Genomic DNA, 22,266 nt, shown 5'->3' with positions numbered 1-22,266 from the left:
GGGAAGAGAGAGAGAAGAGAGAGGAAATGAAGGAAGAGAAGGGAAAGGAGAGAGAGAGAAAGAAAGAGAGAGAGAGGAAGGAAGGAAGGAAGGAAGGAAGGAAGGAAGGAAGGAAGGAAGGAAGGAATCAAGCTAGCTGCTGTATTGAGAATATGCTCATTGGGAAGTTCAGTGCGCCTTCTCAGTTAGTTCGCTATGTCAGCATACCTTACTACTGAAATATTGGCTGGCTGTCTTGCTAACGACCCAGGCTCAGTATTATTTATTACCTTACTAATTTATAACCCCAGCATTCTGATGACCAGGCAAGGTCAAAACCTGACCTTGTCCGCACACCCGTAGTTTATCTGTCTCCGAGTCAGGACCCTGTTAATCACGATCAAGAGGCTGCTGGGAAGTCAGCTTCCGATTCGCATGAGGAAAACGCCTTCAGAAGGACAAGAGTGTTTGAAGGCTCTAGGATCAATATATTATTTCCCCGAAGAAGCTTAATCATAACTGACGCCTGCTAACTGAGTGTGAGTCAGGTCAAGAAGACCTCGACGATCCGGAGGGTTACTTCGGCGCAGCAAGGCACCTCATGTACCGTTCACACCGTACTGGGATGTTCTTTCAGACAGGATATGAGTTCTAGATGTCTCGGGTATTAGGAAAGATTGTACAAATCCACTGACTAAGGTTCTTTTTCTTTAATAGGTGTTTGACAAGCACTGCCAAGACTTGACCACGCCCCCTTTCTGTGATTGGTTAGTTGAATCCACCCCATCCCCCTTTGCCATGCACCCCTCTAGGCCAGCAGGTCCAAGAACCTTCTAAATCATCTTGTTTTCCATTAAGCCCCCATAGAAAATCCAACAGAACTTCCAGTTCCTAGACTCTGTTTTCTCAGACTAGAAACAAGAAAAATCACAGAACTATATGGTTTTTACCTACTGTGGGCAAAGTAGAAGTAAAGTCCTAAGAGTGAGGAAATCCCATTTTCTTAGGTTAAGAAAAAAAAATGACATTTACTTTATGTGTAAGAGGTTTTGCCTGCGTGTGTGACTGCAGCATGTGTGTGCCTTGCCTGGTAGTTTTGGAGGCCAGAAGGCAGCTTTGGGTCCCCTGGAAGTGGAGCTATCCATGGTTGTAAGCCATCATGTGGGTGCTGGGATCTGAACCCGGGTCCTTTGTAAGAGCCGCAAGTGCTCCTAACTGCTGAGTCATCTCTCTAGTCCCTATCTTCTTTTAATTTTTTAATGATAACTAATTTTGTGTTTCCATGAATGCACATGCATCCTAAGACCCAAATGTGGTGGTCAGAGGACATCTTGCAGAAGCTGGCTCTCTCTTTCCGCTGTGTGGATCCCAGGGACCGAACTCAGGTCTGCAGGCACTTTTACCTGCTGCACCACTTGGCAAGCCGAGGAAGCCCTATCTCCAGCTTGTTTATGTCCTGACCCAAGGCAACAGCTCTCACGAAACAGTTCATCCTGAAAGGGTACGGCCAGTTCCCTTCATTTGGCCCGTCACTTCCCAGGGCTCTCGAGAGGGGTAGATGTGACAACGGCTGAGAAAGAGCTGCAGGTGAAGACGCAAGAGCTCAGCCCCAACCAAAGACTTGCACACCGCAAAGGTGCTTTCAGCAAAGCAAGATCAAATTCGGTAACATAGAGGCGTTTCTCCTAAACCCCAGGAAGCAGTGTCCAGCGAGCTCCAGTTGATGCCATCAGAACAGAACATTCTTCTGACAAACTCTCTGGTCTCCGGTTTTATGTTTCACAGCGAGTTGTTGGGGGGGGGGCTGCTTTGTTATTTATTTGAGGGGAGGAAGACTGGGGATTGAGTCGGGAACAGGCTGAACCTGAACTCTGCTTTGAGGCTGTGCCTAACTTTGGAGTACTCATTATCGAGTAGAAGTTCCAAGAAAGAAATAGTCTCAGGGCTGGGGTGATGGCTCAGAGGTTCGGAGTGTTCGCTAATCCTGGAGAGAGAACCTGAGTTCCGTTTCCAGCATCCATTTTGGGAGGCTCCCGACAACCTGTCTGACACTCCGGTTATTCAGGCCTCCTCAGACACGTGTGTATGTGTGTGTGTGTGTGTGTGTGTGTGTGTGTGTGTGTGTGTACGCACACGCGCATACAGAAATAAAAATGACTCTTAAAAAAAGAAGACTGATAATATCTTGCTAACGTAAGTAAACAACCATCACCTGCCAGCACAAAAGGAGGCACAGACTGAGAAATAATGAATAAATAATACTTGCAAATACATTCAATCATAGGAGAAACACCAGACACAAGCTTGTCAGTCAGGCCAGATGTAAACTCCCCTCACTTGGGATTATAAAATAGTAAGTACGTGTGGCAGAATATTTAACTATGTAAAGGTGTGTTACATATGTTTATGCTGTATTTGTTTAACTAGGTAAAGACGTGTGGCTTTGTCTGCCTAAGGTATCTGATTGATCGATCTAATAAAAAGCTGAACAGCCAATAGCTGGGCAGAGAAGCAATAGGTGGGGCTGGTGAACAGAGAGAGAATACGTCGGTGGAGGAATCTAGGCTAGGTGAGAAGAAAAGAGAGGAGAGAGAAGAGAACAAGGGAGAAAGAGAGGAGAAAGACTCCCGGGCACAGCCAGGCAGCTACCAGACAGACAGACAGACATGGAGTAAGACATACAAAATGAAAGAAAGGTAAAAGGCTCAGAGGCAAAGTGTAGATGAAGAGAAACAGGTTAATGTAAGTTATAAGAGCTGTGGGACAAGTATAAAATAAGGCTGAGCATTCATAACTAATAATAAGTCTCTGTGTCGTGATTGGAGACCTGGTTGGTAACCTAAAAGAAAGCCTAATATAGTACCGCAAGACCACAAAATGTGGCAGGAATGAGTCCTGCGTCTGTACCAACTGGATGGCAGTTTCTCTTGTCTTTGACTCTCATTCTACTTCACAGTAATCCTTAAAATGGCCTGCCAACCAGCCGTGCATTGGACACCTGTGCCCCAACAAGTCTCTGGGCCTGATGCTACTAAGACTTCCTATGTCAACCCCAATTCCAGAACCTTTGTAAACTCGGAAGCTTGCTAAACATCCCTCCCCAATACACACTTGTATGAAGTGTCATATGTGGTCTGAGAGTTAATAATTAAGATTGGATATAAGAACTTGGATAGAGGGCCAGTGGCCAGCTATCACGTGAAAGTTGGAGTTATTTGGCAAACGGCAGACAGACAAAGCGATGTGGCTTGTGAGTTTATTTTTATTCAGTAAATTCTGACATTGTGGAAAGACACAAATACGTCCATCTATGTTTTTGCAATAATATGCTCACAATATATTGCTATGTATCCCAGGCTGGACTTGAACTCTTGGTCTTCCTGCTTCTGTGTCTTGAATGCTAGGATTATAGTCATTCACTATAATACCCAGCATCTGCCTGACAATAAGGCTGGTGTGTGTGTGGTGGGAGGAGGTTACTGGAATTTTCCTCAGGTTTTTACACACTCTAGGCAAGTACTTTACCACTAAGTTATGGCCTCACCTAACACAAGATATCCTAAGGGCTTTGTGGCTTTCTTCCTTGAGGTCACCCAAACCCCTAGGTACACCCTAGGAAGCAGAGGACTTGCCTGAGCGTGATCTAGTCACAGTCAGGAAATGGAAGAGGACGTGTCAGTTAAGACTTGATTCCAGGGACGGAAGCCGTTTGTCAGCAATGGAGCCCAGCAATGGGAATTTGTTGGAGGTGGATCTCACGACTGTGGGAAAGGGCTGCTGAACTGCGGGGGAAGTCAGCTGGGGACTTGATTCTGCACATCCTCCGATCTTTATAATGAAAACATTCATGGGGGTGGGGCACGCAGGCTACAGTGTATGTGTGGATGTCCGAGGATAACATCCAGGAGTCAGTTCCCTTCCTCTGCTGTGCTGGCTTCGGGGACAGCACTTGGGTTGTTCTTGATAGCGAGTGCCCTTACCCACTGAGCCATTCCAACAGCCCCTCTTTTCATCTTTTGTCTGCTGTTTTATGCTTTGATCTCTTATCAGGGTTTTGAGGACACGAACCATATGACAACATCCCCACGGTATGATGTCACCTCCCCAACTTCCTCTTCTTGTTGTTGTTCCCATTTGAAAGGTTCTGAGAAAGGACTCTCATTGGTCTGGTATTCCTCAGATGTTCACCTTTGGGTCAATCAGTCATGTCTAGGAGGACAAATGACCATAACCAATCAAACCAAGTGAGATCTAAAGTCCGATGGGGGAAGGACAGTCAAAATCAATACCCTAGATCTGGTCACAGGGCTCTGTCCATTAGGATCATTCAAGAAGCTAAGATCTTGTTGGAAGCTGCAGCCAGTCTAATTGTGGAAAGTAAAGGCAGCTGGTAAGAATGCTTCAAGTTCAGTCTTTTGATTAAAACTGGAGCCACAGTGATCCAAGAAATACCGAGCTTGGATGCTAAATCTACTGAATAGCATACTTGGCCACAGTGTACTAAACGGAGGTAAAAGCTCATGGGAAACTTGCCTGCTAGCTCTTAACCAACACAGGCTCAGAATATTCAAGTGAGAAGCAGACAAAAACCTATCCAGCCCTTTACCCCCTATCTCTCGGAGGACATTGGCTTCCTGATGGTGTAGCCGTATTATCTCTCTGCCTTCCCTTTCCCAAGAATCTCACGTCAAAGTTCAGATCAGAGGCTTTGTGTTAACTCATTTCCATGGCAACAGATTACCACTCTTTCTTGCTGCCCGGCCTCCATCACACGTCAGGGAGGGGCAACAAGCATCCATGTATTTCTCCACCAAGAGTAGGCTCGTGTGCTAATAGGAAAAGCGTGTCCCTCATTAACTTTTATCAAGAGCCAGGGAGAACAAAACAAGAATGGACAGGACTAGGCTGACATTTTCTTCCCGGATACTCAATTACATTTAATTCCTCCCCAAAGCACAAAGGCAAGTATAACTTATTTTAAAACATAATTAATCATAGGCAAAACTTCTTAGGAATTATAATGATTTTCTTATGGAACATCTCTCATAATGACTCTGTGTTTTGGGTACAGACTGCCCCAGAGAATTTCCTAGAAGGCCTTAGTCCACAGTTACATGGAAAATTTCCTTTTTTTTTTCCTTTTTGGTCAGATGTGAAAATATGACTTATGATTTAGTGTACACTTGTATGCTAGTGACACCGATATTCTGAAAGCAACCTCCAGGGGGAAGAAAATGCTATCAATCCCATACACACATGCACACATGTGAACTAACACGTCACTAGAGAAATTTCCCAGTGACACACAGGGCTTTGGTGGGAGGGTGTCACTTGATTTTTGGATGTCAGTTAAATCTTTGGTTACCAGGAGAAAAGGGTTATGTATAAAGTCCATCTCATTTTAAGTTATATTCAACAATTTCCCTACCTACTCGGTCATAGCAGTAGGTTAAATGCTGGTCCCCAAAGATACACCTGTGTTCTATTTCCTAGAACCTATGGCTATGACATCGTTTCAAAGAAAATGCTTTATGAATGTCATTAAGGATCTTGAGAGGAGGTCACCCTGGATTGTCCAGATCTGCCTCAACACTTCACTGACAAATGTCCTTATAAGACAGCTCAGAACAATGGGGCCAATAGTCAAGAGATGTCATAGCCACCAGAAGCTGTAAGAAGCAAAGCTCAGAGCCTCCTCGAAAGCCTTTGGAGTCCCTGCCACCATCTTACCCCTAGATTCCGGACCTCCGGAGCCCTCTGTTCCTGTCATCTTTAAGCTGCCAAGTTGTTTGTTAAGTTTCTCCAAGAAACAAATATAGTCACCCACCCAGAGAATGAAGCCAGGGGACTTAGAAAAGGTTCAATTATTCAGTGTAGTTGGCACCGAAACACATCCTGCAGGAACTGGTTTCTCATAGAGACAATTCTCTTACTGGTCCACACGGGCTATGCACTCCAGACAAGGGCTGCATTGCCACCCTTTGGGGAGTGAAGCTCATGACTTCGCTGTGAGCACACAGCACTAAGCGGAATGAAACCCCAGAGTTTTAAGGGGTTTCTTGTACTAGCAGGTCAACCTGGCCTGTTCAGCCCAACAGACATTCTTGTGTGATCTTTTTAAATGACTTCATAAAGTAAGTATAATCCATTTTCTTTTAGAAGGAAAAGAGAAATTAGTTTCATTGCCCCAGCAGGTCCCAACTGTTGAAAGACAGCCCCGGGACAGACACCTTGAGTGCCGGGGGAAACAATAACCCTTGTGAGTCAAGGTGGTGTGCAAAAACATGCTCCAGAGATCCATACACAATGTGAAGTCATGTGGGAAGGGAAGGTAGGAGCGCTTTAAGGATTATGGGATAGGGAGACTTCACAGAAGAACCAAGTGTACCCCTCCGAGCTAAATGTCACACTGAGAGTTAAGAAGCTGTGGCAAGAAAGTACCAAGGCGCAACCTTGGGACAGCTTGGATTATGAAACAAAGAGTCCCCCTGCCTCACCCCAGAAAAATTTCAGAACCAGTCAGACAGAGCTGCTTCGAACCTTGCTTGCTAAGCCACAGCGCCCCCCTAAGTAAGGAGGTCCACAATACATCTCTCCGTGGTTGTTGACCAAATTGAACCCTGTAACACAAGCGCAGAGCTTCACACGGAGTCTTTGATGATTTAACCAAATTCAGGATCTTGAAGTGGGATCATCTGGACTCACCTGCGTCTGCCGCCCAGTGCTAGTTACATCTGTTACTTCTAAACTTACCTCCGGCATAAATCTCGTGTCTTGATTCTTGTGAATGAATCCAGAAATCCAGGTGGCATCATTGCTCTAAGGATTGTCCCCAGGTCTTCAGAGATCTGAGAATGTCTTCACAGAGAAATCTTACCACCATCAAGCTTCATGGGGGCAGAGAGTGGACAGGAAAGAAAACTCGGTCAAGAGGGTACCATGTTTTCCTCACAGCGATGAATTTAACCCTCATGAAAACCCAGAAAGGTGTCATATTCCCTAAGGAATAATCTCTTTATGCCAGTTATGTAAAAGATGCCTAACTATGCATTAATTCAATATTTCTTGTCAAAAGGCTGGCATTATCTGCTGTTCTTGTCAGGGTTACTGTTGCTGTGAAGAAAGGCCATGCAACACTTTCATCAGAAGCCTTTCCTAGGCTTTCTTCACGGTGCCAGGCCTCAGCTTCTCTCCATGAGCCCTTCAATTCTGGGGCTTCAAATGTTCTGAGGCTTCCCTACCATACTTTCTTTTTTTTTTTTTTTTTTTTTGAGACAGGGTTTCTCTGTGGCTTTGGAGCCTTGTCCTGGAACTAGTTCTGTAGACCAGGCTGGTCTCGAACTGACAGAGATCCACCTGCCTCTGCCTCCTGAGTGCTGGGATTAAAGGCATGCACCACCATCGCCCGGCCCTACCGTACCTTCTCTACTGGCCTGTCCTGGCCTCTCACAGTGCCACGCCTCAGCTGCTCCTTAAGATCCCTCCGTGCCTTCAAACCAGTTCCAGCTTGGTGGCTCTTGCACTACCAAGTTCAGCTATCAGTACAAGTGCAACCTTGGCCACCTCTGGAGCACAGCTTCTGAGTGTGGTCTCAGAGGAAACACCTCCCAGAAGATTCTATCTCAGTGGTGTGGGTCTCTTTTTAACCGCCGCTAATTTCTTAGCTCCTGCTGACCTACATCTAGTGTCCCAGGAGAGCAAAGGTTTTAGTTTATCAGTTCTGGTTGCTTGTTAATTATGGCTGATTCTTCAGCACCAGATAACTAGAACTCACGGATTCTTAACGCAAAATATGCGACAGCCATGGTAGTCTTTAAGGGAGTCTCAAACTTCCTTCTAGAACTTCACAAGCCCGGCCCCCAATGTATGCCTTTTGATCCGGGCTGACACCAGACCATGACACTCAATGCTCTTATTTTTCCAGCTCCCCTAATCAACCCCCCAAGCTTTGAACACCCAATGGCTTTTCTAGCCCAAAGTTCCAAAGTTCTACAATCTTCCCCCTAACAACATGATCAGGTCTACCACAGCAATCCCCAATTCTGGTGCCAGTTTCTGTCCTCGTTAGTGACTATTACTGTGACGTAAGACCATGATCAAAAGTAAGTTGGGGAGGAAGGGATTGTTGGGCTTACACTTCCATACCAAAGCCCATCACTGAAGGAAGTCAGGATAGGGACTCAAGCAGTGCTGGAACCTGGAGGCAAGAACTGATTCAGAGGCCATGGAGAGGAGCTGCTTACTGGTTTGCTCAACATGGCTTCTTCAGACCGCTTTCTTACAGAACCCAGGACCACCAGCTCAGGGATGGCACCACCCACAATAGGCTGGGCTCTCCCCCGTGGATCACTAAGAAAATGTTCTACAACCGGATCTTAAGGAGGCATTTTCTCAACTGAGGGTTTCTCCTTTCAGATAACTCCAGCTTGTGTCAAGTTGAGTTGTGTCAGAACAACAACAACAACAACAACAAAACAAAAGCAAACCAAAAGCAAACAACAAAACTAGCCAACACGTTACCCAATCATTGGGCTACACGCTATGCATAGTGGGCAACAGATCCTCCTAAAGAAACTGTTGTTTTGGTGGAGAAGTATAGCTTACTAACAAACAGGACACCATTAAAACTCTTAAGAGAGGTCATCTGATGTGAATGGAGAATCGCTAGGAAACTGGAGGAGGCCTGGAGGGGAGAAAGCACGCGTGCATGCAGAAAACAGGGCATGGTGTGACCGAGGTTGCCGCTGGGGATAACGGACACCTTCCGATTGAGACCTAGCACATCCAAAGGCATCAGCTTTGTTGGGACAGGAGCTTGAGGCTGCCGCCCTTAGCAGCCCGAGGGCTTCTCTTCATCTTTTAGGAACCTCAGAGACTCAAGCCAGAGCCTTGACTTTCATGCAAAAGGGAAGTTGAGGGTGAAGTAGTATGAAGGCGAGCATGAAAAAGACATCTTTAATATCGGTTTTAGGAGATCCTAAGTTTATTCTATGTGTATGGATGCTTGGCTAGCATTTCTGTCTAGGTGTCACGCACGTGCCCCGTGGATGGGAACGCCAATCGAGGGCATCAGATCCCCTAGGTTGTGAGCCACCATGTGGACGCTGGGAATTAAACCCAGATCCTGTGGAAGAGCGGACAGCGCTCTGAACCAGTGAACTACTCACAAGGCCCTTTGTATAGATTCTAAACAGGAGGCTTAAGAAAAAGAGAAGCTATACCCTAGAGCATGGGTGTGGGCTTCTCAAAGAGTGAGTCCTACTTTATTGCTTTGAAAAAAGCCTTAGAAACAATTTTGGTGGGTTTTAAAGCTTTTATCCTTTAAGGACTGCTAAGGAAACTTACATGAAGTTACAATGTGGCTCCCAATGGCACCTGACTGGATTCCAACTGATAAGGTTAAAGTCTAGATGCCAAGGATGCAGGGCATTAGGTTCTCCCGTTGTAATTGAAGCTAGCAGTCTTGGTGGAGGTTCCCAGAAATTGTCTTGGAGAGGAGTGAGGTCATGCATATTCGGGCCTTACGGTTGGTCCAGGGAATCTCTGAATAGAAAACATCTCTGTACGCGAGGAATAATATCTGTATATCGGCAACCCTCACAGCAAGTGATGTGAATTGTGCTGAACAAGTGGGAACACACGTCCACATCCTGGGGCCCTAGCACTAGAAAAGGATAAAACTTACGTAGTCACGACTCTATGACCACTCTCAGTTTCCTCCCAAGTTCTTGCTGTGACCATGTCCTTTTGCTTGATTTGTCCCACAAACAAGAGCCTTGGGCAGAGTTTCTAGGTATTTAATGGCCCTCCTGTTCCCTTAACTAGACAGATGATGTTGGAGCCATTAAATACCACACAGAGGGACTTCCAAGAACCCGCATGTGACCAGAAAAGTCGGTAACTGATGAAGAATTTGAATGCTGTAGCATGTGGTAGATTAACCCCAAACAGCTACTGAGCTGTTGTTGGGAGCCTATTCCTTCCCAGCCCCAGTCCTAATGTTCTGCTACTCACAGACTTGGCCATTCACTCACCATGCCAGAAATAATCTGTTGGCTCCTGATTCTAACCACAGACCTAGGCCCAGGAGTGCCCCGTGGCATTAAGGGGCAGGGCTTCCTCACTGTGAGCTCCAGACTCCTCGTGACCAATCCCCTGAATTCCATCTGTGAGGCTGGAGTTTCTATTAGTGTTTCCAAAAAACATCTTTGCTGTAACTTCAGAGAGAGCCCAAGCCAGAACTGCCTCCATCACCTGCCGTAAGATTCCCAACTCTCAAGCTGTGAGGTGATGGGCACTTGGTATTTGTAACTACTGTAAACTGAAGTTCCCAGGAGAGAGAGAGAGAGAGAGAGAGAGAGAGAGAGAGAGAGAGAGAGAGAGAGAGAAAGAAAGAAAGAAAACTGAACCCTTGTTGAAGATTCTACAAGGCCAAAGGACTGAACTTTGGGAGTACAGGGAGTTAAACTGTTGTGGACCACGGACAAATTATCCTGGGCTATTTTTAGACGCTTTGAAAGCCATTCCTCGCCCACCTCTGTGTCAAGCCAGGATTTACCATCATTGTGCAGTTTCTCCATTTGTGGTGCAACGCCCAGGGCCTTCCAAGCCATCCTTTTAATCCTTGGAATGCGTGTTCCACGAGATACGCATAGCAAAACACTTCTACAGTCTTTTCAAGTGTGACCTTAAACGAAGCATGCTTAGGAACGGACCGAACCGTGTGTGAATACCTACAGATTTCCTGCTCTAAACTGCCTTTGTTCCAGAAAGGCAGAACTAGACATACCCCATGTTTCTTGCCTGCTGCCAGTAAGAAACCGTTCTCTGCTCTGTGAGGTCTTGGCTGTGCTTGTTCTGAGTTTGCACTCACTACAATGTGACCCACTGAGCCCAGGTTCAGGAGGGTGGCTAAAAAGGCAGGCACGAAGAACCCTAAGACAGAGGCAAGGGTCATGGAGAAATAGTTTGCTATGAGCCCTAGTCTACTTCTGACATTTCCCAATTGGACTGAGAAGTTCTAATGCTTGCCAGTTGGAACTCAACGTCGCTAAAGACCAGCTTCCTATTTCCCTGTTTGGGGTACAGAACTATCTATTTTGGCAAGCCCAGGCCTGTCTCACTGTGTGGGGTGGGGGGGGAGACATCTTGGACTCTAGTCGATGGATCTTTAATTAGAAGTGTATTTAAGGAACTACCCCCCCCCACACACACACACACAAAACAGTCACCTGGACTTCATTCAGATGGCAATTCTGTAAGTTAAGATGACATTGTAGTATGGTGTCATTTATAGGAACCTGGAGGAGTACATATATTTATATATTTCATATATATTCAAACTGCAAGGGGGTAGAATGTGATGGTTTGAAAACATCCACTTTTTTTATGTTTTAGTTTCTTTGGTCTTCAAGCAGTGGAACGACTCATCTTGCCGTGAATGTGGGCCGGACTTAGTGACTTACTTCTAATAAACAGAAAGAAGAAGAAAGGACAGTAGTGGGCACTGAAAAACAGTGTGACTATCTCCATGTTTCTACAAAGCAGAGCTTTCTGAGCAGTGGAAACCGACACGCCCTCTAAACGCAGAGTATCAGGTTGGGTTGCAGTTTGGTGGGTAGAGTGCTTGCCTCATGAATCCCTGGGTTCGATCCCAGCCCTGCATCAAACCGGACATTGTAGTGCAAGCCTGTGATCCCAGCACTTGGGAGGTGGGGACAGGAAGATAGGAAGTTCAGGGTCATTCTTGGCTACAATATAGAAAACAACTTGCTCCTTATGTACCAATAAACACATCCTTTGGGGTAGCCATTGATCATTTAGTCAAAGGAAAGTAAAATCGTTCTTACCTTCCCCAAAGCCACATGCCTATATCCTAGACAAAGCACTTCCTATTTCCCCTAGAGATTATTTTATATTCTAGGTCCTGCCTCCTTTTCTGTGATGGGAACTGGAACAAAGGATCCAGCTGGAATATGGAGTCTGGATTAGCAACTTTGGAATTCCTGTCAGGTAGAACAGATCCTCTCCTCCACCTGCATAAGATCAGCCAGTCTCACCCCATGCCATTCCTAGGGGGTCAATGGCACACAAGGAAGAGTTCCTAAGATAGTCTATAATCAAATAATCACTGTGTCTCTGGCCCAGAAACTTTATGATTACGATAAACTAAATGCAAGAGGTACACTGTGTAGTAACTCAGTGGTAGAAGTGGTAACTCTGCTTAGCAAGGCATGAGGCCCTGAGTTCAATCTTCAACACAAGAAAGAAAGAAAGAAAGAAAGAAAGAAAGAAAGAAAGAAAGAAGAAGAAGAAGAGAGAGAGAAAGAAGGAAGGAAGAAAGAAGAGAAAGAAAGGAAGGAAGAAAGAAAGAGAGAGAAAGAAAGAGAAAGAGAAAGAGAGGAAGGAAGGAAGAAAGAAAAAAGAAAGAAAGAAAGAAAAGAAACAACACCTTGTTAGGGAGTTCATAGATTAAGTCATAAAAGGACTGCCCCTCCTCTCCTTCTTACAGCTTATNAGAAGAAGAAGAGAGAGAGAAAGAAGGAAGGAAGAAAGAAGAGAAAGAAAGGAAGAAAGAAAGAAAGAGAAAGAAAGAAAGAAAGAAAGAAAGAAAGAAAGAAAGAAAGAAGGAAAAGAAAGGAAAAGAAAAGAAAAGAAACCTTGTTAGGGAGTTCATAGATTAAGTCATAAAAGGACTGCCCCTCCTCTCCTTCTTACAGCTTATAACAGGCCAGTTGCCATAGTGGAGACATTTTTTTAATAGGAAAAAAAAAGGATGGCTCTGGCCAATGGCCGGAAAGACACAGGAACCTATTGTCATCAGCAATGTTGGAGCGCTCCAAAGTGGACCCACACCCTGGGTCAAGCTTTCTGATGACTGCAACAGGATGACATTTTGGCTGAAACCAGAAGGGAAGCTGTCTGTGGTCCAGAACCGTCTAGTAAGTGGCTTCTGGATTCCTGGCCTAGAGCAACTGTGAAGTAATGAGTGTTTCTTTAAGGCACCAAGTTTCGGTAGTTCTTATTTGGCCAAAATAACTTACAAAAATAGCTAGGCAGAGTTGGTGCCCATTGCTAAGAGTAAGAAAGTTGATAGAGACCCGAGTGAGAACTTGGCACACAACAGCAATTACTGTGGTCTTATTAAGAAATCAGTTTGTTTAGCTTGCATCACTCCCAAGGGTAGATCTAGAATGAACGGGAAAAACAGCAGCGTTCAGCTTGATGAATGACTCCAGCAATTAGAACTTGAAACACAGAACAGTTTGCCCAGCCAACTAATGAGCTCTCTGCTTGGAAGAATTCTAGCAGAGGATGGGACTGGATATTGAGAGAGCAAATTCTTGCGTCGGGAGGGATATGGAACTAACCAATCTTTTGGTTCACATCCAGTCTTGCGATTCGGTTACTCTGCAACTCAATGTGTCTGAGGGGTGCTTGCTCCCTGCGGTCACACCCGGCCTCTCCCGTTTCTCAAGGCACCCGGCCCAAAGATGATGTCAGCTGAGAAGGCCACCGAGGGAATGGGAAATAGATTGGGGGGGAAGGGGGTTTGATGAGAAACAGACTGCAAGTGCCAAGCCTGAATCTTCCATATCAAACGGGATGTCCAAAAATCTTCCTCTAAGTCACAGCTTTAAAAATGACCATCTTCAGGTTGAAGAGAATCGGTGAAACCTATCAAATGATAGGTTAGCAACAAGCTTAGGGAAATTGAGAGGAGAAAAAAAATCCTTAAAGCAGGCCACAGAGTTTTGGCAAGGCGACCCTTGCAGATGAATTGGGAAGGGCAGCCAGGGGTCTCAAAATGGTCCAGTCACAGAGTGACCAAAGAATGAGCCAGAATCTTGGCTGTGCCTAAAGTTGAACTATAGCTGAATTCTGCAGAAGTAAACAAGTATGGCAGTTCAACCCGTATTTGGGGAGCACTTGACTCCCCAAATGAGCAAACCTGACTTCCGTTGACTTCCATTGGAAAATATGAGCATACTGACTGTTAGGATATCCCTATCAAAAATCAAAAGATTACAGCAGAAAAGAAAAAAAAAAAAAAGAGTGCCAACAGCCGGAACAAGGAAAGACTCATGATCCCATCCCATGCTGCAGTAGCTACGATAGGAAGTACCTGCTCTGTAATCCACAAAAATAAGAGTAATGGTTATGGGGCTCTAATAAATACACCGTCCCTGGGAACAGACTGAGATTAAAGAGCTGAGGTCTGCACTGACCCAGCTTGGCATGCACTTATCTTCCCTGAGCCCTTCTGGAGGATGCTTTACCCACGTTGTCTAGGAGCCCAATGTAATTGCAGCAAAAAGGTTTCATCTCCAACTGTGGCTGCATTGTGACGACAGAGGTCAGCCAGCATGTCTCAGATTTAGGCAATTTGGAGGATGGGTTGATAGTGAAGACCAAATGGCCTTGAATCCAAGGCCTCTGGAGCATTGGGATGCACCATGGAAGAGGCTAAAGTAAAATTGCCAGGTAAGACCCTACCCAGGATGGATGCGCCATCCCCAGCTGGGGCAGAAGTTGCATTTTCAGCCTCCTTCATAGGTGGTTGCCTACGGTGATGACTGCTCACTATGGGTGATAAGTTAAAGTTGTTAAGGTCCCAAACTGCGAGAGAAAACTATGAAAAGGCATTTAAGTGTAGAGAGCAATTTTCATCTATGAAGTTACGAGTTTATGGCATCATATAATCTAGGAAGGCACAGCCTTAAATTCGTCATCCTGTCCAAACCGCACAATTCAGAAACCCTCCAGGAAAGCTCTTATACAGACTGGATCTTCTCACATTTATGCCAGAACAACCACGGATAACAAGGGGGAAGGCATTTGGTGATATTAATAAAAATATACAGAATGAAAGTGATCAAACCTAAACGAGATATCTGTATCCCTCCCCTCCCCCCACGGGCTCGGGGGACATTGTGGAAGGGTGGGTGGCAAGACTGTAAGAGCCAGGGACGTTTGTGACTGCAGAGGTAGTTGGTGACCACAGTGAGAGAGTGTCTGGGGGACACGGGATGGCGGTGGCCTGAGCTCACAGCAGTGATGACGATGTGCAGAGGATCGACCCAAACCAAGCCAGACAAGATCTGTGTACAAATGGGGGAGGGAGTCACGACGTTCCACTCCGCTGAGGAACTATTGGAATGGATGTGACCCCCTAAGCAACTACCCATGCCTCAGTAAATGGCCCTATACCCATGCACAGACAGACGAGCACATACAAGTGCATTCAGTGACTTTGGTTTTTTTTTTTTTAAAGCAAATTAAGTTGGGAGGAAATAATGGTGGGCGGGCATGGGGAATGTAGGGATGGATTTGATCATTTGATTTTAAAAACTATTTTTATTATTTTAGATTACATGGGGTGTTTATGTGGGTACATACAGATGAATTCAAATGCCTGATGAGGCCAGAGGCAATGGATCTCCTGGAGCTGGAGTTATAAGCAATTGTGAGCTGCCTTGACTTGGGTGCTGGGAACTAAACTCAGGTCTCTAGAAGAGCAATAAGTGCTCTTACCTAACGAGCAGTCTCTCCAGCCCCATTTTTCTTTTTCTTTTATAACGTAAGAATTAAACTTCAGTTTTTGTTTTCTTTTCTTTTTTTTTTTTTTTTTTGTGGTTTTTCGAGACAGGGTTTCTCTGTAGCTTTGGTGCCTGTCCCGGAACTAGCTCTTGTAGACTAGGATGGCCTCGAACTCCCAGAGATCCACCTGCCTCTGCAGGGATTAAAGGCGTGTGCCACCACCGTCTGGCTTCTTTTACATTTTTATTTAATTAACATGTACAGTACTTTCAAGAAATTCAAATAAAAAAATGAGACGCAATTGATAAGTATGTTGGAAAAGAAACTCCCATGAGTCCATGGGCTGAGGTGTCCCACAGGTTTAGGGTGGAGTCCTACTTGTATAGTTTTCAATATGTGACTCAAACAAGTAACTTAACTCCAAGCCTGGGTCTTCTACCCTATGAGAGTGGGAAATAACATAATACTTGAAAGGCTGTAACGAGGAGTAAGTGAACTGAAAGCCAAGAACTTACCATAGCGCCTGGCAATCGGTGTGGAGGCTCTTTAAGCAACAGCAACTATGTTGCAACATCACAGGCGTTACAGGAAGGCACTGTTGCAAGCCCTGCAGGACTGTGAAAGGCCAGCTCCCTTATCTCCCACAGGAAGACGGACTCATCCTATGAGTCTCATTGACACTGGCACATGCAGGGTTGAGAAGTAGATCCCAGACGCTTAAAAGGCAGTATTTGCACGAACTGCCTTAAATGTTGCCAAGCTGATATCCTTGACATAAGCAAGTGAAGGAAGAAAAAGTTGCCGCTCCCTCCGCGTTCAAGCAGGAACTCCGGTCAGGTCGGCTAACATCGTGTCTACAGTCAGAAATCAGAGTCTCTGTCTCTCCTCTTTTTAAAGAGATTCAGTTTACTTTGAATTGTATATAAGAGGTGTGTATGTGTGTGTTGGGGGCTGCAGAACCCTGACCCCTTGACTTTCTTTGCCTGCCGGAGTAAACTGAACAAAACTTGTTTTCCTGTGCCTGCAGCTGCTCTGAGCACGAGGCCCTCGTGAGTTCCATGGCAGAGGAGTGGCTTCTGGTGGGGTTTTACAGCTGAAAATCCCAAGAGCTGGGGGGTGGCTATCAGTTAAGGATCCTTATTGTAAGCTTCCCTGGAGCACAATAAAGTTGGCATTCTTGTTTCAAGGGTGACCTGTGTCCCCTTGTCTCTGTCTCTGTGTGTATATGTGTTTAAATCTCCAGCCCCTTCCACGGCTCGTGTACCATCCCATAGTACAGGTGGTGTGTGTATGAGTGTGTGTATGTGTGCATGCGTCCATATGTACAGTTGCTTGTCGAGGCCAGAAGCTCTGGATCCCTTGCAGCTAGAGTTGCAGGTTGTTGTGAGCAGCCTGATTCCAGTGTTAGGATCTGAACTCAGGTCCTCTGTGAGAGCAGCATGTCTTCTCCAGCCCGGTGGAGACACTTTCTCCTTCTTACTCAGTCCAGGACTGGAGTGGTGCCACTCAAATTTAGGGTGATTCTGACTACTTCAATTAACTCAATCTAGAAACTTCCTCACAGACATACTTAAGGGGTTGTTCCTCTGCTTATCCCACATCCCTTCAAACTGACAACAACATCAACCATCACAATATTTAAAGAGTCTTGTCTTCTGCCCTCCATTCCTTTTCTGGAAATTCTTATAATGTCAACGTGTGTAACACCCCATCGGGGAAGACAAACAAACAGCATCCAGTTCATAGTTACATGTAGAATAATAGTTGGCAATCTCTAGAAAAACCAATGAATATGGGAACCTGGATAAGAGCTATTAAGGGCAACTCTGCTGTGGTGCAGTCCTGCAGAATGGGGAAGGCAACAGTTTTGACTTTAATTTCCTAATGTACACAAAGTCAGTTAGTTCACGTACTCAATTATGTATGACAGATACTGACAAGTATTTTCTACAGTAGCTCCTCCCCCTTTACCTGTAAGGGGATACATTTCAAGAACCCAGTGTATAAAAGCCGCAAGGTCCCGAGCCTGTCCTGTAGTCCCCTTACCACTACTAGACAGTACGCAAGCCGGGAACTGAGCTGGAGACTTAAAAACATACAGAGAGAGACAAACAGAGAGAGAGACGCGGACACGGGTCATCCTTGATACAAGAATGCCAAACTTTATTGTGCTCAGAGGCAGCTTCCCTAGGAATCCTTAGCCACGCCCAGCTCTCGGGATCTTTCAGCTGCAGACCACCAGCCTGCCATCAAGGTCTCGTGCTCAGAGCAGCTGCAGGCAAAGAAAGCCAAGGGGCCAGGATCTACAGCTCCCAACACCAGTGGACCTTGGGAGTTACCTACACTGCATTTTCCTATGCATATCTACCTGGGATAAAGTATAATTTCTAAATCAGGCCAGCAAGAGCTCAACAAAAATGAACACATGAGTGGTTCTCACAACAAACTGTGACCTAGTTCAGATATGGATACATCGGCCCTCTCCTCACATCTGCTCTTCCAGACTCTACTAATCGCTGTTCATTGAGGTTTTTCTCTTAAGGTCTTTATGTTCTAAAACATAAAGGCATTTTGGGAAATGTGGGATATTTTGTTGTGGGATATTTTGTACATTGTGTGAAGGTGTATTGCTGTGATTGGTGTAATAAAAACTGAACTGCCAATAGCTAGGCAGGAGGTAAAGGCTGGATTTCTGGGGAAAGAAAGGAGGAAGAGGAGGAGGAATCTAGGTATGTGGGAGACACCTGTCGGACACAGAGATGACACAGGAGGTGCAAGATGGAAGAGAGGTCATGCCATATGATAAAATGTAGATTAACATAAATGGCTCAAGTTCTAGGAGCTAGTTAGGAACAATCCTAAGCTGTAGGCTGAGCTTTCCTAATTCACAAGATGTCATTCTTTGGGAGCTGGCTGGCGGGACAGAGCAAGAATCATTACAGGTTCATCACTCATCTCCCGCTTTGGCACTAATTAATCTCTATCAGCCCTCCTGGCGTCTCACCCTGAACACGGCGCAGTTTAGTTCCCAGTCAGTGACTCAAGGAGACCTCGCCTCATAACTTGGGGCCTTTTTCCTCTCAGGCATCCCATCCTGAAGATTCCAGGCAGCCTTGGCGTTTCTGAACTGGGGTCCGCCCTTCTCTGCCTAGAAAACCATCGCATTCTCCTTGGGCTCGACGTCTCTGTGCTTCTATTTGCGGTGTGCCAGAGGCAACTTCTTTTCCTTGATACTGACGTTGTCTGCAGGTCTAACTGTAAAGCTCACTGTGTATAGATTCCTTTCTTCGCGGATCGTTACATGTGATGGCATGTTGTCTCATGCCTGCAAGTCATTTCCGCATACATTACAAGTGTGAGATTATGGAAAGTCGATTTTCCATCATGACTGAAATTGGATGTTGTACCCAGTAAGTTTTAGCTTTTCTGTAGGACCCTAGGCATCCTGCGAATCCTTGAGTGGTGGGTGTGGTCAGGGGGTGGCTGGGAAGGCAAGAGAAAGAAGCCCAAATATCTAGGTTCCAAAATTTCAACACTGGAAGACATTTAAGAACAACAATTATACTGGAGGTGTAGACCATTCGCCTGGCTGAACTTCATCCCAACTCAGCCAACCGAAAAAGAAAAGAAAGGGGCTGGAGAGAGATAACTCAACAGGTGAGGGCACGGGTCGCTCCTGGAGAGGACACATTTGGTGCTCAACACCCACATGACAGCTCACGACTACCTGTAACTCCAATTCTAAGGGATCCAACACCACCTTCTGGCCAGCCTCTTGTGGCAATGTATGCTTGTGGTATAAAGATATACACAGGTAAAACACGCATACATGTAAACTAAATCTTTTTTTTAAAGAAAAAAAGCAGCCATCAAAGAAGAAAGGTTACACAGAAGTAATCTGAGTTTGATATGACCATCACTCCTACATGAAATCCCAAGAAAACAGCTCTCTGTCCATTTGGCATTGTAGCAGAATGATTATTGACAAAATGAAGGATTAGGCAAAGCAGCTTCGGGCCAGTTCCTCTTACACTGGGCATGGCTCCTACACACTTGCGTTTTGTCAATGGTGTGGCTTGAATTTTCAGGGAAATTTCCCTGAATTATAGAGGAGACAGCGAGTGACCTGTGATGATTCCTTTCCGTCCTCCACTTCACTGGATTTAGAACCAACCAGAAGACACAAGTCTGGGTGTATTCATGATCGAATTAGGGGTGGGGGCAGGGCTAACTAAAGAAGAGGATTCATTCTGAATATGGATGGCGCTATCCCACAGGCTTGGGTCCTGGACGAAATGAAACCAGGAAAAGGAAAAGTCGAGCTGAGCACCAGAGTTACCTCTCTCAGCCCTCTGCGCACAAACACAATGTCACCAGCCGCCTGGAGCTCTCAGAGCCTCAGCTAGAACAGCCCCTGCCACCACGCATTCCCTGCCATAGTGTTTGAGCCGTGCAGGACCTGCAGATCCAACCCGGGTTGTCAGACTCAGTGGTGGCAAGCACCTTTACCTACCCAGCCGTCTTACCAGCTAGGGAACTGGATTTCCCATGCTCTGTGGATGCTCGCCTCAAAGTAGTCAGTGGAGTGAGGTTGTTTTTTTTTTTTTCTTTTGCTGTGGCCACGTAGCTTTTGATCTCTGTTAGACAAAGGAATCACAGTGTAACTGCCTAAGCAACAACACCTTTGTGAGTCCTGGAGAAGCACACTGGGGAGGATTAAGAAGAGGGTTCCTTTCCCTCACGTACATACAGTTCTAAAACATGTAAAGCCCTGAAGAAATCCTACTTTCCTAGTGCACTTAGAGCAACGAAGAGGCTATGAGAATAACCCTCCCTTTACCCCACAGACATCCATCTGCCACTGCCATCCTGCGGATAATCCTAATAATGTATATCTTCAACGTAATTAGCTAAATATCTTCATAATTTATAAAAGGGGAATCGATTTTTTTTTCATCTTTAAAGGAGGATAGAATTCTGTTTGAAGGTCCTCACAGCCTAATGCCGACCCTTTGAGGACAAAGAAACCCACGCTAGCTCATTCCTCAGTGAAAGGATCGGATTTAAAGAATTAATCATGAAAGGGCTCGAAGGCGGGAAGAGAGGAAGGCTGGAGGCAGGCAGGCAGGCAGAAACAGTAGCCCCTACCCCACCCTGTGCTGCCCAGCTGCCGGTGAAGAGATGACAGCCTCCACTGCAGGACCGTGAGTGAAAGCAGATGAGGCCTGGACACACGTGGACATAAATTCCTTAACTTTAAGTGGTTTCCCAGGCAAAGCCGGCCAGGCTTTTTTGCTAACTGTGTGTATAGTTTGAGGCCAGCTCTTTAGGAATGGCCATGAGAACTCAGGTTGTCTGAGCAATGATTTTTATGAACTCAAAAGCCCCTGGTGCAGAGAGCTTAGCTTCACACACACCCTACAAAAAAAAAAAAAAAAAAGAAAGAAAAAAAAAATGTGTTGTAGGAGGCCACTTACTTGTTCTGGCTGCTCAGCCCTGAAATAATCATACAGAAACTATATTATTTGTAATACTGTTTGGCCACTAGTGTAAGCATATTTCTGGATAACTCGTATCTTAAATTAACCCCTCTCCATTAATCTGTGTATTGCCACGAGGCTGTGGCTTACTGGGTAAAGTTCCAGCATCTGTCTCAGGCAGGGGCTACATGGCTTCTCACTGACTCCATCTTCTTTCTCCCAGCATTCAGTTTAGTTTTTCCCACCTGGCTAAGTTCTGCCTTGCTATTAGGTTCAAAGCAGTTTCTTTATTCATTAACCAATAAAAGCAACACATAGACAGAAGGACCTCCCCTACCAAGGATGGGTCTTTTGTTGTGTTATGTCTTACTCTTTTGACTTTTGTGGGGGTGTCTCCCAGCTCCCAAGTAAATCACACTTACAGGGACAGATTCTTATTCTTAGTTATGAATGCCCAGCCTTAGCTCAGCTTGTTTATTGCCAGCTTTTCTTAAATTATCCCCACTACCTTTTGCCTCTGGGCTTTTTCCTCTTCTTACCTCTGTATATCTTACTTTCACTCATACTCCACGGCTGACTGGGTGGCTGGCCCTGTGACGTCCTCCTCCCCTTGTTCTCTCATTGTTCCTCCTCTTCCTCATTTCCCCTTTTGTTTATACTCTCTGCCTGCCAGCCCCTACCTATTCCTGCTCCTACCTCACTACTGGCCATTCAGCTCTTTATTAGACTGTCAGGTATTTTAGACAGGCACAGTAACACAGCTTCAGAGAGTTAAACAAATGCAGCATAAACAAAAGCAACATATCTTTATATCATTAGACCAACGTTCCACAGCAAAAACAAAAGTAACACACCTTGAAATAATATTCACCAGCTTGCCTTGAGCTTGTCGTCCAACCAACAAGCAGTATACCTCTTTTTACCTCTGGCGAGCTCCCCTCTCTGACTTCTAACAGATTGGAGAATCAGATCTGAGTTTATAGCTCTTGCCAGTCGGCTGTACAAGAAAGCCTTTTCCTTGTTGTAAAACCCAGGCTCAAAGCACTGGTTTCTATGCACACCGGGCAACAAGCTCTTCTCAGTGACGTCAACCCTGTTCCGACAAGATGAGCATCTCAAGTACTGTACTGCTGGGGCAGACGCCATGCAGGGCTGATCATCACTGGTGGAGTGTGGCGGTTCTCCATCTCTTTGGAGAAATGACCACACAGAACAGTGTGAAGAGGATGGGGGGGGAGGGCTCTACTGGATAAGCCAGATGTGTCTG

The 22,266-nt window shown here is 45.6% G+C and overlaps 1 long non-coding RNA gene across 1 annotated transcript; it reads right to left on the bottom strand.

Moving 5' to 3' along the window:
* Positions 1-3,349: 3,349 nt before the first annotated feature.
* Positions 3,350-20,942, bottom strand: LOC126503815 (uncharacterized). The gene is made up of 3 exons (XR_007592407.1): positions 20,046-20,942; positions 6,733-6,866; positions 3,350-4,188 (listed from the first exon to the last, which is right to left on the bottom strand). It is a non-coding gene; the product is annotated as an uncharacterized lncRNA (long non-coding RNA).
* Between the last annotated feature and the right edge of the window lie 1,324 nt (positions 20,943-22,266).

The sequence above is a fragment of the Alexandromys fortis genome, unplaced genomic scaffold (assembly GCF_014885135.2).
Source record: "Alexandromys fortis isolate MF-2015 unplaced genomic scaffold, M_Fortis_MF-2015_v1.1 scaffold_50, whole genome shotgun sequence".
NCBI lineage: Eukaryota > Metazoa > Chordata > Mammalia > Rodentia > Cricetidae > Alexandromys > Alexandromys fortis.
The sequence above is the reverse complement of the archived record's forward strand: the minus strand, read 5'-3'. Positions and strand labels throughout refer to the sequence as shown.